Raw genomic sequence first — 16,758 nt, 5'->3', positions numbered from 1 at the left:
CCGATACGAAGCCAGACGGTCGTGGAGTGGAGGGGCGCTGTCTCCCCCACAGTTCGAACGTGAAGCTGAAGGGGAGGCCGCACGGGCACCCGCGCTCCGGCGTCCGTCAGCGGGCGAGAGGAGCCAAGTGCGGGGCGCGCACAGTGGGGCCCGCTCGGCCTGGGCGGGAAGGAAACTCCGCCGCGGCCACAGGCGGCTCAGCCTCGAGGACGGGACGTCGCGCTGAGTGCAGTGAGCCAATCCGAACCGCAGAGAGCGACTGATGGCACCTACGCGAAGCCCTGAGGGCGGCCGCGTTCATGCGCAGAAGTAGATCGTGGTTACAGAGTGGGGGACGGGGACGCGAGTGTCGCTCCTGGTCGCAAACGGAGCTTCAGTTTGCGAGACAGTTCTGTGGATGGATGGGGGTGGCAGCTGCACCATAACAATATCCTTGATGCCGCTGAACTGCGTCCTTAAACGTGCTTAAGATGGTCACTGTTCCGTCGCTTTTTTTTTTTTTGCACAATAAAAACTTTGGAAATACATAAAAGAACAAACACAATCGAAAGGCATAGTATTTTGTTATCAAGGTCAGATCCATTACAACGCAAATATCATGGAGTAGAATGTAACATAGTATTGGATTTTTCCGATAATACTGCAAAGAAATCTCAAGCTATGTCAACCCACACTGGGTTTGATTTCAGATATTTCAGATTCTGGGTCACGCGTTCACTTTGCTTGTTTTTTTTTGTTGTTGTTGTTTTGTTTTTCGTTTTTCGTTTTTTTTAATTCGTGTTTTACCAAGTTGAAATATGCACATGGTTTAAGAGTCAAGTAGTTGTACGGATTTGCTGTGAACAGCGGGGGTTACCTGTCTCCACTCCGTCATTTCCTCCTCCGCAAAGGAAGCAACCTTGAACCTCCCTGCCAGTTCCCTTAACGCGCACACTCCGCATAACGAGCTCGTAGCGCTGCTGGTCGGCGTTTTAGTTTGGGGCGCCATTAGCGTCCCCCTATTCCTGGATCCATGTGCGCGCACAATTCCTGTCTACCCCGTGGCCACGTCCTGATTTTGGACGCGCAAATATCTCGTGCTCCCGCCGTTATGAATCCGTCACCGTCACGGTTACAGGCGGCCGAGTTCTGCGGTCCATAGTCGCTTCTCCTTCCTTCACGCTTGCCCTGGTGTCCTTCCTTCCAGTCTGCTCCAGTGTGAGCTGGTAGATGGCACGGGTAATCACGCCGTCCCCTCCTAGGGTTCCCCTTCCCCCTTATCCTGAGTCCCCCATCTGCCTCACCCCCTCTTTCACGGTGAATCGGGGGTGAGGAAGATAGGGCCCCTTGCCTGCTTCTGTAAGAACAGTCTGACGGGCACAGCCATGCCCGCTTCCTCGCACACGGTCTATGAAATGCTCGTCGGTGGCGGTGATGAGCGTGGAGAGAGAGGCGACACGGCCACGAAGCCTGACGTTTGCCAAACCTTTGTTACGCTGGCTCTTCTGTCAAGCATGTCTTCCCATTGCTTTCCAAAAGGCCACAGGAAAGAATGAAGGTTTCCGAGATTTCGCAAGCCTGAAATCTCTTTTTCCGCCTTCTACTTTCCAACTATAATCGTCGAGTTAGCTGGATAGAGAATTGTCAGTTGCAAAATAAGTTCTCTCAGAAGCTTTTGGTAAACATTTTACTGAAGGAATTATATAGTGAAGTCCACCAGATATTAAGAGTAGCACGTGGTGGCTATTTACGAAACATCCACGCTGGTGTCAACACGCTGCCCGATTCAAGATCTGGAGTGTTACCAGAATCTCGAAAGCCACCCTCCTACCCCCTCCGAGTCACTCCCTCCTCTCAAAGGTTCCCTTTGCTCTGACTAAATCACTGTAGCGCAGTTTTGCCTCTTACAGAAACTCATAGAAACGGAATCATACAGCACATAGTTCTATGTGCCTGTCTCCATTCTCTCGAGAAAACATTTGTTATATTCATCTATGCTGTCGTGTTGGGCTTATTCTTTTTCTATGCAGTATAGCATATTTTCCATTCTATTCCGATGGGCATTTATCAGTTCGGGGCTATAATGAACCATGTGAAAATGTGGCACTAAAATATTATAAGTATTCTTGTACTGTCCTTTAGTGCATTTGTAGGCATTTTTATTACGTATGTAACGAGAATTTCTGAGTGATAAGGTTACACTCATGCAGTTCTAGTAGATGATGCTGAATTGTTTTCCAAAATGATTTTTCCAATTTTAATTTTCTTTGGCAATTTATGAACGCTCCAGTTTGTCTACATTCTTCCAATGCTAGGTACTGTCCTAGTTTAAAAAATTTTGTTCATTCTGATGAGTGCAGTTTGTACCTCATTGGTGTTATTTTGCGTTTTTCTGCTAATCCATGATGTCCAGTCCCTCAGCATATGCTATCGGTAATTTAGGTGTCCTTTTTGTGAAAGGTCTAGATAAATCTCCCACCCATTTCCAGTTGGGTTATTTATCTTTTTTGGATGATTTCCGGTGGTGTGTCAAAATGCCATATTTGTTGGAAGTGCTGTGGCCATGTATGTGTGGGTCAGTTCCTGGATTCTGTCTGTTCCGCTGGCAGAGTTTTCCATCTTCGAATCTCTATCACATTATTTCAATTAATGTAGCTTTATAAAAGTCTCGTTAGCTGGTGGTAAAAGTGCTCCAGCCTTATTTTTCTTCTTCGAGGTTGTTTTTGTCCCTTTCGACCTTTTGCATTCCCGCATGCATTTTCGAGTCAGCTTACCAACTTCCACGAAAGTGTTCCCTGCGATGCAGATGCCAGCCGAGACTTCGGTGAGCGCGTAGATCGATTTGAGGGTAATCGATTTTCGTTTGAGTCTTCTCGTCCTTGAGGGCGGTGCGGTCATCCATCATTACCTATGATTTCTGTATTTCCCGATTAGCCCGCTTGCTAAAACTCTAGCCCCCAAATCGATACCCGTGGCAGCTTCGAGGTCATTGCAGACACTAGCAGAGTGATGGCAAGTTCTCGGGCCCGCTGGGCACTTTCCCAGCTAAGCTAGGACAAGGCAGTGCTCTGCCTTCCTGCTCCCGCCCGCCCGCTCGCAGGCCACATGAGGCCTTTTCACGGGTATTTCAGGGCCACACTTGTCACAGTTTCGTGTTTTCGTTATTGATTTTTGTTTGTTTGAAATGTGCCCCACGCGGAGTGCTCGGGGAAGCCTAGGGCTCCTCAGTCAAAGGCTGCCACGTGCCCTGCGGAGGAAATTCACGTGTGGAGGAGCCGCGGGCTCAGCGCTAATGCATTAACAGCACATGTTCGAAACAGGAACGCACATAAAACAAGGCTGGGTATTGATCAGTTGACAAAAATATGATCAGAGGTTTGCAGGATCCCGACACTATACGTATTTTCCCCAGGAGCAGTGGTGAGGACTCGCTCATCCAGTGTTCATGGCGACTTCATAGAACGAAACTGCTGTGAATAACGAGAATTGACTGCGTTTCCTCCAGAAATTTGGGTCTTTGGTTTTTCTTAGTAATCGTTGGCCTTTTCTGCGTAGAGGTTTGTGCACATGTTTTGTTAGCTCTATTCCTAGGTGGTTGATTTTTTGAAGCAACTTAAAATTTCACTTTCTATTGGTTTGCTGCTAGTGTACAGGAAAATTCATTTTTGTATGCTGATACTGTATCCAGTGACCTTAATAAATTTACTTATTAATTCTAATAGTTTGTAGATTTTTTTTGGAATTCCCCAATATATCGTTATATTGTTTGTGAATAATTAAAGTGTTATTTCTTTTTTTTTCCAATTTATATACCATTTTATCTTCCCTGCCTTTATCACACCGGCAAGGACTTCCTATAAAATATCAAATGTAAGTGGGGATGGTGGATGTGATGGGTAACGCTTTTCATATTTAGGTAACATTGCTTAATAACATTATGTAAGTTTCATATGTACATCACTACAATTTGATATCTGTATATAGTATAGCATGCTCACCTCCAAATGTGATGATTAATTCTATATGTCAACTTGCCTGGGTCATGGTACCCAGTTTTTGGTAAAATACCAGTCTAGATGTTACTATGAAGGTATTTTTTAGATGTGATTAATAGTTAGACTTTGAGTAAAGCAGATTACCCTTCACAATGAGGGTGGGTCTCATCCAATCAGTTGAAGGACTTAAGAGGAAAACACAGCAGCCCCTGGGAAGCGGGAATTCTGCCTCTAGATGCCTTCTGACTCAAAATGCAACGTCACCTCTTCCCTGGGTCTCCTTGCTGCTGGCTTCCCCTACAGATTTCGGACTTGCCAGCTTATAAAGTCTTAGAAAGGTCACTTTATTCTCTGCTGATTGTTTTTTTAAATTATAAATAGGTATCGAATATTAACAAATGCTTTTGTGTATTATCAGCTGTGATGCCCATGACTTTTCTATTGTGTCCTGATAATGTGGTAAATGACGATGACAGATTTTCAAATGGAAAACCAAGTTTGCGTTCCTGGAGAGTTATTCATGATATGTTTACCTTTTAAATATATTAACAGTTTTGATATTTTGCTTCTTTGCTCCAGAAGGGGATCGCCATTTTTATAATATCCCGTTCTGGATTTATTATCAAGATTATCCTAGACTCAGACAATAACTTGTTAATTATTCACTCTTTTTCTAGTCACTGGAATAGTTGGTGAAGATAGTTATTCCCTTTCCGCCATTCTAATGCCTGCAGACCCTTTGCTCCAGGGCCCCTTTTCAATGGAGACACTAATGACTGGTGCTTGTCTTTTTCTCGGACAGTCTCGCTACACTAGTCTCTGTCTCAGATTGTCTGGGCTGCTAGAACAAAATGCCACAGACTGCGTGGTTCAGAAACAACGGAAATGCCTTTCTCGCCGCTCTCGAGGCCGGGCAGTGCCGCCTCCGGGTCAAGGCATCGGCGAATTAGGCGTCTGGCGAGAGCCGGCTTCCTGGTTCATGTGTCATCTTTCACTGTGTCCCCACGTAGTGGAAGGGGCAGGCAAGATCTTTGAGCTTAATTTGCTTTTCCTTTTCTAGTATCTTGAGAGAGATGCTACTCATTGATTTTCAATCTGACGTCAGCCTACCCCCATCGTTGCTGTGGGCATCAGTGTCTAAGGGCTGAGAGCAGTGCCCGCCTGCCGCAGACTGTACTCGGCTGATCTTAGCCACTGTAGGCACCTGATGTGGACAGTGAGAGCTGGAAAGAACCCTGATGGCCTCTAGCATCTCAGGGCTCTAGCTTTACATGTCATCACCCGAGGACCTGTGCGTCAATGAAGACGTGATATGTGCAGGTCTCTCAGCTCAGTGGTGGTCTCTGACTTTTATCTTACCCTAAAACTCATCCTTTTACCTGCCGTGTGTCTGACACCGAGCTTGGGCCACAAACTGGAAGGGGATGGTCTCCACTTTCAGGTTGAGAAGGCGAGCAGGTAAGTAAGGTGCCTTTTCTTCTCCACCTACTCTGTGCCTGGGCAGCTAACTTGCTTCAGCTCTGGCAGAAAGCTCTCTCATCTGATTTTAAATATTAAAAATATTTGCACTGATAGTCTTTCCCAATGTGCTAAATAGCAAGGGTACAATTAGATAATTCCCAGCTGCACGTGGCCTCTTTAATTTTGACAGTGCATTCACCGTTCGCACCTGCTCAACAACCTGAAACGTTCTGGCTTTCTCATTTCCTTTGCTAATTATAAGGGAGGATTATCATGGTTTGACACGAGTATCTGATTTTATGCATCTTGTCTCCAACAACTGCTGGAAGTTCCTGGTTCACATTCAGTTGCGTGCTTCATGATGGATTTTGATGATAAAGTTATTCAACAACAAGCTCAGGCCACCGTATGGCAGTGATCCACACTGGAGATAGATGCAGGACAAATTACAGACTGTCAGGGTGCAATTTGATTTTGAAGGTTTTTCTTTACTATTATAAATAATGAAGGATGCTGACGATGGTTCAGCATATTTGATTGGAAAGCATTAAAATCCCATAGGTTGTGGTTTTTAAAAGCTGCATCTGCCTCTTGTCTGCTGGGATTTCGAGGTGACTGGAATACTTAAAGGATGTGTTTTATTCTATTCTCTCTCTTTCCTAATTCTGCCCCCCTGCCTGCTGTCCACCTTGCAATCAACTCCTCAGTTCTGAAACTCTGGTTTCAAACAGAGTGCTGGCATTGGGGTTGTTCCTGTTTTTAAGGACCTTAGTCAAGGGAGAAGGGACAGATAAACATGAAATGTGATATATGACAGAGATAAGTTCAGAATGCCACAGTACAAACGATGGTCCCTAACCATCGGAAGAGCAGGGAGGCCTCAAGGGATCCACCTGAGCCACCGGGAGGGCCAAGTCTGCCCCTCACGGGATCTGCATGTTCAGATGGGTGTACTTTCCCACCCACGCCATCTTCCTGTGACCCCCGAATATCTGCAGATTAACAGTAGTCTGTTAACAGGGGCTCATGTGATTGAAATAAAGCCGGGTAAAAGGGAAGCAAAGCATCATGCTGTCCCTTTACCCCTCCCCCACCTTTTCCTTCGCAAAGTACTAAACAAAGTCTGTCCAGTGGTGTCAGCCATGCCCCTCAGTGTTCTCTCCCCTACTAACTGTCACGCCGCTTCCCCTTCTCCACACTCCAAATACCCACTTCCTCTTTCCCCGGACCGTTATCAGAACCAGGTATTAAGAAGAGCTCAGGCCAGGTGTTTCCAGTCAAGATGGCGGAGCAGGTAGATGCCGTGCTCACCCCCTCTCACAACCACATCAAAATCACAACAAAACTACGGAACAGCCATCTCTGGGAGTCTCCTGACGTCTAGCTGAACAGAAGTCCTACAGCTGGGGACACAGAGAAGAGGCCACCTTGAGGCTGGTGGGAGGGGTGGAGACGCAGAGCAGGCTGATCCCACGTCCGTGTGTGGCAGTTGAGAATTAGGGACGTCTTGGCTGCAGGGGTCCTCGGAGGAGTGGGGGGTCCCGGCCCCACACTGAGCTCCAGTGTCGGGAAAGAAGTCCCCACGAGCTCTGCCTGTGAAACCCAGCGGGGACTGTGACCGAGGGGACGGAGGGCTACCTCTTTAGGGGCCGGTGCGAGGACTCACCGCTGACGGGCTCGCCGAGCTCCAGCGCGGGGACAGCTGCTCGAGGGCGCCGGGGACACACGGGGAGGGACTGAGTTGTCCGGCGTCAGGGCGAGGGCTGGAGGGCAGCTTTCTCCCAGAGAGAAGTGCCGGCAGAGGCCGCTGTCCCCTCGTTGAGCCCTCCCCGGCCCCGTGTGCAGACGCAGGTGCCGCCATACAGCGTCTCCACCGGCCCGGCCCACGCCGCTCGCCCTGCCCGGTGATTCCGAGCCCGCCCCTCGCCACTCCGGGCCCAGCCGAGCACTTCCGGTGGCTTTTCCTCACAAGCGGCCTGTCTCGGCTCATGCTGCGGGCTTTCCTAAAATCTCTCAAAGGTTCACAAACTCCAAATGGCAGCATTTGGCCTCAGGGTGCCCCATACCTCTTGCTGAGCAGCCTCAGGCCCAGCACTAATGGCAGCCAGCCTCGCTTTGCGGCTTTGCCTGTCGAGGCACATCCAAGCCTAGTGTGGGTTGTGGCCATCTTCGGATTGCTTGGTGGTTCATGCCAGGTGACCCTGCACATGACACTGGCTGCGGTTAAAGTTGGCCTGCGGCAGAGCCCCACCCCAGGAGACACCGGTCTGCATGCTCATTGATTGGCTTCAGCCTGAGCTGGAGCCACACCTGGGACCACATCCGAGGATGGCACACCTAAAGGGTGGATGGGGCAGGCACCAGCATCCTGCTAAAGCCAATCCTGCCCTGCAGGCTCAGCCCCTGCCAGCAGCAACTCTGCTGGTCATGGCCAGTCCTCACAACCAATCAACCTGAGGGTCAGTCTCTCACACTGATGTGCAAACAGCAACCAACACTCAACTACAACAGGAGGGCACACTCGACCCACACAAGGAACACACCTGGAGCACCTGGCTCAGGTGACCAGGGACGACTGTGCCACTGGACCCACAGTTCACTTACTACATAAGGCCACTCTACTAAGACCGGGAGACATAGCAGCCCTACCTAATACATAGAAACAAACACAGGGGGTGGTCAAAATGTGGAGACAAAGAAACATTTCCTACATGAGAAAACAGAACAAAGCTCCAGAAAAAAGGACTCAACAAAATGGAGACGAGCGATCTACCAGATGCAGAGTTCAAAACATTGATGATAAAGATGCTCAATGAACTTAGGGGAACAGTAGATGAACTCAACAAGAACTTAAAGAGATCGAACTCATAAAAATGGAGATAGAAAACTTTATATAAAAGAACACGTCAGAAATGAAGAATGTAATAACTGAAATGAAGAACATGTTAGGAGGAATCAACAGTAGCTTAGACAAAACAGAGGTTTGAATCAGCGATTTAGGATATAAACAGCCATTCAGAACAGCAGCAAGAAAAAAGAATCCCCCCAAAATGAGGGTGGTTTAAGGGGCCTCTGGGACAACATCAAGCGAACCAACATTAACATCATAGGGGCACCAGAAGGGGAAGAGAGAGGGTAAGGAACTGAAAACCTAATAGAAGAAATAATGACAGAAAACTTCCCTAACCTGCTGAAGGAAAAAGACATACAAGACCAGGAAGCACAGAGAGTCCCAAACAAGATGAACCCAAAGAGGCCCACGCCAAGACACATCATCATTAAAATGCCAAAGTTTAAAGACAAAGAGAGAATCTTAAAAGCGGCAAGAGAAAAGCGTCTAGTTCCCTACAAGGAGAACTCTCATAAGACTGTCAGCTGATTTCTCAACAGAAACTTTGCTGGCCAGAGGGATTGACATGAAACATTCAAGTTGATGAAAAGCAAGGACCTACAACCAAGGTTACTCTACCCCCAAAAAAGGTATCATTTAGAATCGAAGGACAGATAAAGAGCTTCCCAGACAAGAAAAAGCTAAAGGATTCCATTGCCACCAAGCCAGTATTACGGGAAATGGTAGAGGGACTTCTTTAAGAAGAAGAAAAATAAGATAAAAAATTTGAATAATGAAATGGCAGTAACTACATATCTATCAACAGTTACTTTAAATGTAAATGGAGTCAATGCTTCGATCGAAAGATAGAGTGGCTGAATGGATAAGAAAACAAGACCCTTACGTATGCTGCCGACAAGAGACTCACTGCAGATCGAAAGACACACAGAGACTGAAGGCGAAGGAATGGAAAAAGATGTTTCATGAAAATGGAAACGGAAAAGATGTTTCATGAAAACGGAAACGAGCAAATGCTGGAGCATTAGTGCTTATGCTAGACAGAATAGACTTTAAAACAAAGGTGTAACAAGAGATGAAGAGGGCCCTGTAATCCCACTTCTGGGAATTGATTCAAAAAACCCAAAAATACTACTGTGAAGGGACATGAGAATCTATATGTTCAGTGCAGCATTATTTACAACAGTCAAGATATAGAGGCCCCCTGGGTGTTCATCAGTGGATGGGCGGATAAAGAAGAGGTGGTGCGTATACACAATGGAGTATCACTCAGCCATCAAAAAAGAATGGAGTCTTGCCCCCTGCAACAATGCGGATGGACCTAGAGAATGTTGTGTTGAGTGGAGTAAGACAGACAGAGAAAGGCACATGCCACACGATCTCGCTTATATGTGGAGTCTGAAGAACAACATAAAGAAACAATCTCAGATACAGAGAACATTTGCTGATGGCCAGCTGGGAAGGGAACTGGGGAGGCGGGCGATAAAAGAGAAGAGATTAAGAAGTACAAATCGGTAGTTATAAAATAGTCATGGGAATGAAAGTATAGCATAGATAATATAGTCAATAATATCGTTATAACTATGGATGGTGTCAGATGGGCACTAAAGTTACCAGAGTGATCGCTCTGTAAGTTAGATAAGTATCTAATCACTATGGTACACCTGACACTAATGTAATATCATCTGCCGACTATAATTTTAAAAAATTATTAAAGAAAAAAATAGGTCGGGGCAACTAACTCTTACTCATGTGTAAATGACTCTCACGGGGGTATTTTCACAGGAGAACGAATCCTTCAGCCGGATGAAAGCTTCTCTTTATGTGCATGCTGCATCCAAGGTTTGGGAAGGTCTTTGCAGGCGAGGAGAAAGAGGATCAAGGAGGGGGCGTCCACGTGGAGGCCTGGAGCCCCTGCACGGACGTCAGAGGGCCCAGAGGTCCGCGGGAGGGAAAGGCGGATGTGACGAAATCCAATCTGGCATCAAGGTAATGCATGCGTGTCGGGGTGGGAGAGGCTTCTGGCCCAAAGTGGGGGTCTACGTGGAATGTGGGGAGAACCTAAGGTAGGATGGTGACAAACGATTCCTGCCTGGACGGGGTGCCGTGGAGTCATGCTACTGAGGCCCAGGAAGTAGCCCTGGCTACAGACGGCTGTCCCTCACATCTTTTTTTTTTTTTTATCTGTTTGTTTCCAACAACACAGCGTAAGCAATTGTTTGATTACCGATAATATCAATAATTTTACTAGCATCTTTCTTCTTATTGGGGAGGTAATCTGATTAAAAGCCGAGCACGCAGCTGGAAACGAGTCCCCAGAAGCCAAGCTTTATTCCGAACCTGGGGATTTAGGTGAACTTCCCCCTCCAAGGCATCTTACCTGGATTTTTTCTAGCATCTTGTACATCACATCCCCAGTACTCATTTATCTTCAAGTCAGAAGTCTACACCTGATGAGCACCTGCTTCCCACAAGCCACGCCCCCCCACGTCCGACAACCACAATCTCACCTCTTTTGCTAAACGTATTTTAAGATTCCACATGTAAGTGATATCAGACAGTATCTGTCTTTGTCTGACTTATCCGGCTTAGCGTAATGCCTTCAAGGCCCATTCATGCTGCCACAAATGGCAGGATATTTTTTTTTTTGTGGCTGAATAATATTCCGTTGTACGCAAATGACACATTTTCTTTACCCATTCATTCATCCCCGGACACTTAGGTCGCCATGCCTTGGCTACCGTGAATAACGCTGCAGTGGGACCGCTGGGTCACACGGCAGCTCTGTGTGTAACCGTTTGAGGACCCTGCGCGCTGTTTTCCACAGTGGCTGCACTGACTTACATTCTCGCCAACACTTCCCCGTCACTGATGACGGTCACTCCGACAGGCGCGACGTGGTGTCTCACCGTCGTTCTGACCGCACGTCCCAGATGCCTGGTGATGATGAGCATCTTTTCATGCATCCGTTGACCATTCGTATGTCTTCTTTGGGACAATGTCTATTCAGGTCTTTTGCCCATTTTGAAATTGGATTTTCTCTTTTACTATTGAGCTGTATGAGATCTTCATGTATTTTGGATAGTAACCCAATTTTGGTTTCTCATTTTTTAAAGAAATGTGCATCCGCCCCATTCGGAAGTTAAGAACAAATCACCGTTTCATATCCGTGTACGTGAGGCCTGAGGCGTGAGCGTGCCATCCTACAGATGTCACTTGTCCCTCGGACCCGGAAGTTAGAAAAGAAGCTCGCCACAGAGTTTGCATCATGTATTTTACAATAAAACATAAAATAGTTCTTTTAGGAGATAAGCTTTTGATTTAAAAAAAAAAAAAAAGCGAACCTTGCTTAGAGCTTCACCATTTATAAAAACGAGCCGCTCCGTACAGTGTCACCATGACCAGAAGCTCTGTGCCGGCAGCGCCAGCCGGTCACAGCTTTGGCAGCACCCCGCCTGCTGGAGCCGGGGCCTCTCCTGCGAAGCGGGGCTGGACCCCGTCACTTAATGCCCGTTCGGTGTGTTCTAAGGACTCGGCGTTTTACGGCATCGGTGCTCATGTGCAGTGGAATACAGCCCCCCACCCCCCGCCGCCTGCCCCCCGAAGCCCTGTAGACCAGGCGTTCCCCGCGACCACAAAGTGAAGTACGACTCTGCTTGGGGACATGTCAGGCAGTCACTAGCAGCTGCAGGGCATCGCGGGTGCGTCTCGTGCTGCCCGGGTGTGGTCAAGGCCAAGGGGAGGCCCTGCTTAGAGGCCCGGGGTTGAGGCGGGCTGGCCCGGGGCCCGCGTGCGGTTTGTCCCGGAGGCCGGTGTCCGTGGGGAGCGCTGCTGTTGACGTCGGTCTGCCCGGGACCCTTGGAGAGCAAAGTCAAATGCAAGATGCATTCACGCGGGACAGTGCTGGGCCACCCGACACCATGCGCAGACGTGCCCGCCGAGTCCACGAAGCTTCTGAACTGTCACAGGGAAGTCACGCCATCACAGAGGAGAGAAGCCGAGGAATTCTTGACGGATTTGCCATTTTTAAAGGAAATAGTTTTAACAATCGCCTGGAATCCATGCTCCCTCGTTTGGGACCTGCTGGAAGTTGGCTCACAGTGCACAGGCATGAGGGTGACTGAGTGGGAGTTAAAATTCAGATCTGCCCAGCCCGCAGCTCCCATGGGATGTCGGTCTCTGCCTGTCTGTTTGTAGAGGGGGCTGGTTCCTAGACTCTCTGAGACCCCTCCATGCGTCCCACCCAGGGCGTAAATGGGATCTGCTGCCGGGAAGGGTGGGGCGGGCTGGGACGGGGTGGGGAGCGGGGCGAGGGGCTGCTGACAAGGGCCTTTTCTCGGGGAGGAGGTGGAAGGCGGGTCGGCGCCTCTTGCTCAGCCAGGTGAGGGGTCTCGTGGGGGAAAACCTGTGACCCCCACGCCTCCCCGAGCCACGTGACTTCCGTGACCTGGAGGCGGCTGTTATGGTTTTGTGGAGACGCCTCCAGGTCAGTAACTATTTCGGGGACCCTGCTCCCCACTCTTGAGCGGGATAAGCCTTTAAGGCATGTGCTGACTTCGAAATAGCAAAGGCACAAAACGCTGGCTCGTGATTTTATCTTCGGAGCCCAGAGTGCGGCCGCGTGTTCAGCGGCTGTGAACTTGGCACACCCAGGTGGGGGAGGAGTCTGCCTGTGAGCCCTCAGCCCTGTTTCCCAGAAGGGTCTGCAGGGGGACGGGCACCTTCCAGGCGGGGCGTGCGCCATCGGGGGCTCTCGGAAACACCTGGGTCACTTGGTTCTACTCCAGGTGCAGGCCTCCCCAGCCCTCCTCCTGGACCAAACCGAGGACGGAAGGGTCCCGGCCACAGGAAGAACACTGGGCACCACACAAGGGAACCTCAGTCTCAGCCCCCGTCCCTCACGCCTTCACAGACGCAGAGCCCGGTCACCGAGAGAGAGACAAACGCTAACACCCCCGCTCCGCAGCCACGGGGCTCGGTGCTCAGGTAGCAGGGAGTGGCCAGAGTGGCTGAGCCACCACCGGGGGCTGCGGGACACGGCTTCTCTTATGCTGTAGGACGTGTTTCCTCGTCCACAAAGTGAGGACAAAGTCACCCTCCCCACTCATCTCCTAGACACGCTGAAGATTCCAGAGGCAGCGCACGCAGCCTTCTGTCGCCGAGCGGCCTCCCGCGTGTGCAGACGCCCTCTCGCTCGACTGGGGCGGCCTTGGGCAGCGCTACCTGCTGGGCCTTCTCTGTGACAGGGGCTAAAGCCAGCACTGTGGCTTGTCTCTGTGGCTCGATACTCGATCCAGCCCTGCCGAGGGCTCCCCGGGCCCAGGCAGCCAGGCTGGCCTGAGAGGGTGCCAGCTGGACAAGGCGCCCCCGCCCCTGCTTCCTCCTGCATGCGCTCAATCGTCCCCAAAGCCCACACACATCCGCTCTTTCAAAAGTGTCCTGTTCGGCAACCGGGAGTCACGTGCAGGCGAGAGCCGGCCCTCTCCGGCCTCGCCGGTGCCAGTGCAGACCCGGGCGCCTGCCCGGTGCTGGAGGCAGGGCTGGCGCCTGCTCCTGGTTGTGCGGCTCCGTGCGGCCCTCTGCCAAGCGTTCTTTGTGACAGGTGCCGTCACGTTTTAATTACCGCCAAGCTCGCCTGGCTACACATCCTTTCCTGGCGGCGTATAAAAAAACGGTGGCTGGAAGGCAGATGGGGGCTGAATTCCTGTGAGGGGCAGCTCCCCGGAGCAGAAGGAAGGGGCGCTGCGTGTCCCCAAGTGCTCCGTGGTACAGGACAGGCAGCTGTCGGTGCTGCCGTGGGCCTGGAGGGTTGAGGCCTGGAGGTAAGGGGATTTTCCTCAAGTCGCAGTGGGACACTTCAGAGAGGCAGCGTGAGGCCAGGGACCCTCCGCGAAGACCTGCCTTCCACCGGCCCCCCGCAGGCTGGCTGGCTGGCAGCAGACTGGGCTCCTTGTCCTCCCCTAGGCACTGAGTTGGCCTTGCTTGCCATCCTCACAACACCAGGGCTGTCACACCACGCCCGGCATGTCACAGCTTTGCCATGTGCCTCGTCCAGATAACACGAATGCAGCGTTGTCCACAGTGGACATGCCCAGCGTGGCCCCGTGACACGCCCCTCCACTCCCTTCCCTCCCACAGGGCCAAGCTCCTTGTGCTGGGGACCCATGTCCCTGACCTCACTGGCCCCCAGCACGTGGCCCAGTCCCCGGCACACAGCGGCTCCCGTGGTCACCGCATGCGAGGAGGAGGCCGACAGCTCCGCGGACGCCCGGCCGTGTCTCACTGCTCAGACCTGTTCTCTGCTCTCTTCGGCCTCAAAATCTCCTCGGCGTCGCAGAGCTGACCAGTTTGTCACACGGCCGCGCAGTCACTAATCGGAAAGTGATGGTGCCCAACTCATACTGCTGGCCTCTTCCAGCTCGTCCCAATTTTGGGTCCCTGGAAATTCCACGTTACTAGTGAATCACTACCTTTGCGATAAATCTGTAATTCATCAATATGGTCCCATTTCTTCAATTTTCCCCTCGGAGTTGGCTCATTTCAAGCCCTTATGACACTGGACTAAAGTAGCTTGCTGAAGCATGATGATTAGAACACGAGACTGAGTTTTTATGCGTGCGGTCAGGCACGCTTACTAATTGCAAGGTCACCTTGGGGCGGCCTTGGCTCCCTCAGCCACGTGCATCATCTAGGGCGGGAAGCGCATGGACGGTTAACTTCGGTGAGAGAGAGAGAGAGGGGGCACATTTCCTGTGTCACAGCAGCGGAAGCGGAAGCAGAGAGCTGCAAACCTCCTGCGGGTACCGAGGACAATTGCAGCCGCATCGCTTGGAAGAGACAGAGTCCACGGCATGGAGCACTGGCCGGGCGTGTTGGCCCTGGACGTCGCCTGCCCTCGGACCCCAGTACGTGGCGACGTGCTGAGCTTTGGTTCCTGTCGCCTCTTCATCATCAGGCGTCGGGGTGGACACTCTGTTTGACCTTCCGGAACCTTCCCTGTCTTGCCCCCTTACCTTCCACCCTGGGAGGCCGGCTGCATGGACCGCATGGTGGCCCCTGTCCTGAGCTCTGGGTGGGTTTGGCCCTGGGGTGTACTGGGGGAGCCCGCAGGGCAGAGGGGCGGTTTGGGGCACTTATTACTGGTGCCGCCGTTCGGCAGTGGCTGTACGTGTCTCTCCGGGGCCACACCTCCTGTGCTCGGCCTCCTCTAGGACCCTTGCCAGCTGCTCCTCCCCTCGCCCTTCCCGAGGGCTGGTCAAGACTGTCCCCGTGGCTGGCCCTGGCTTTGCTCCTGTCCTTGAGTCCTGCCCTCACTTTGGTAAATGGCCCCTGCATCGAATTTTCCTCAAACTGCCCATCCGAGTGGGAGCTCTCTGCTTGGACTCCGGCTGACAGAAGCAGCAGAGACTTTTCTGTCGTGAACAGGATCCCAGAGTGTGGGGTGTCTAACTCCAAGTCCTTCCCCTTCCAAACAGAGGCTGAGGCTCAGGTGAGTGACCCGCCTGTGCCACAGGGCTGCGAGCGGTACAGGCCAGGCCTGGACCCACAGCTCCGGTCCCTTCAGAGCAGCGCCCCCCCACTCCGTGCCAAACAGCCGGGCTTACGTGACAATGGCAGTCGTCACAGGGCGGCCTCGGCCTGTGGGCCCCGGGCTCGGCGTGCGCGCGTCTGCACAAGCGGCCATGGCCTTGGTGTCCGCGCTGCACTGAGGCCCCTGTCGCAGATGAGGAAACTTAGGGGCGAAGTCACGGTCCCTGTCGTGGGGCCTGGGGGACCGTGTGACAGAGCCAGGATCACGCCTGCGACGTGCCCCTTGCCAGCCCGTCTCGTGGGCCGAATCTGACACCCCAGAGATGCGTGAGTGGCAGGTGTGGCGTCCCCAGCATCCACACCGGTCGGCCATTCCCCTGAGCCGAGCCAGCCGTTCCAGTGCGACAGATCACGTCGGCGAGGTGGCCCTCGCAGGCGGGGACTGATGGCGAGGCCTGGGGAGTTGAGTCTGAACTAGAAACTGTCGGGGTCACGGGGACCAGGGACACGGGAACCAGGAGCCGTGTCCCCCACCCGGGCAGGCTGCAAGTCACACGCAGTGACGGGCCATTTTTAAATGATCAGATTAGCACTTGCTTAATAAAAAAAATTGGTGGACGCGAGGGAATGTGGAGAAAATAAGCCCCGGCTCAGGCACATGGCCGCCTTTGTCCAGGAGCCCGCCGTCGGCGGGGAAGCTCCGGATGGCGCTGACAGGGAGCCCGCCGGGGAGGGGGCCCCCCACTGTGTCCCCTGGGCCCCACGCTGGCCTGCCGCCCGGGGCATGGGAGCAGAGGGGCGGTGCCGGCACCGGGCGGGCCCACTGGGCCTGCTCAGCCTGCCTCAGCCGGGCCTCCCCGGCAGTCACGTCCGCTGAGCCGGCTCCTCGTCTGCGAGCGAGCACAGCAGGTGTTGCCGTGGATCTAACCTCTGGGCCGTCTGCCC

The sequence above is a fragment of the Pteropus medius genome, unplaced genomic scaffold (assembly GCF_902729225.1).
Source record: "Pteropus medius unplaced genomic scaffold, Ma_sr-lr_union100, whole genome shotgun sequence".
NCBI classification, from domain to species: Eukaryota; Metazoa; Chordata; class Mammalia; order Chiroptera; family Pteropodidae; genus Pteropus; species Pteropus medius.
The sequence above is the reverse complement of the archived record's forward strand: the minus strand, read 5'-3'. Positions refer to the sequence as shown.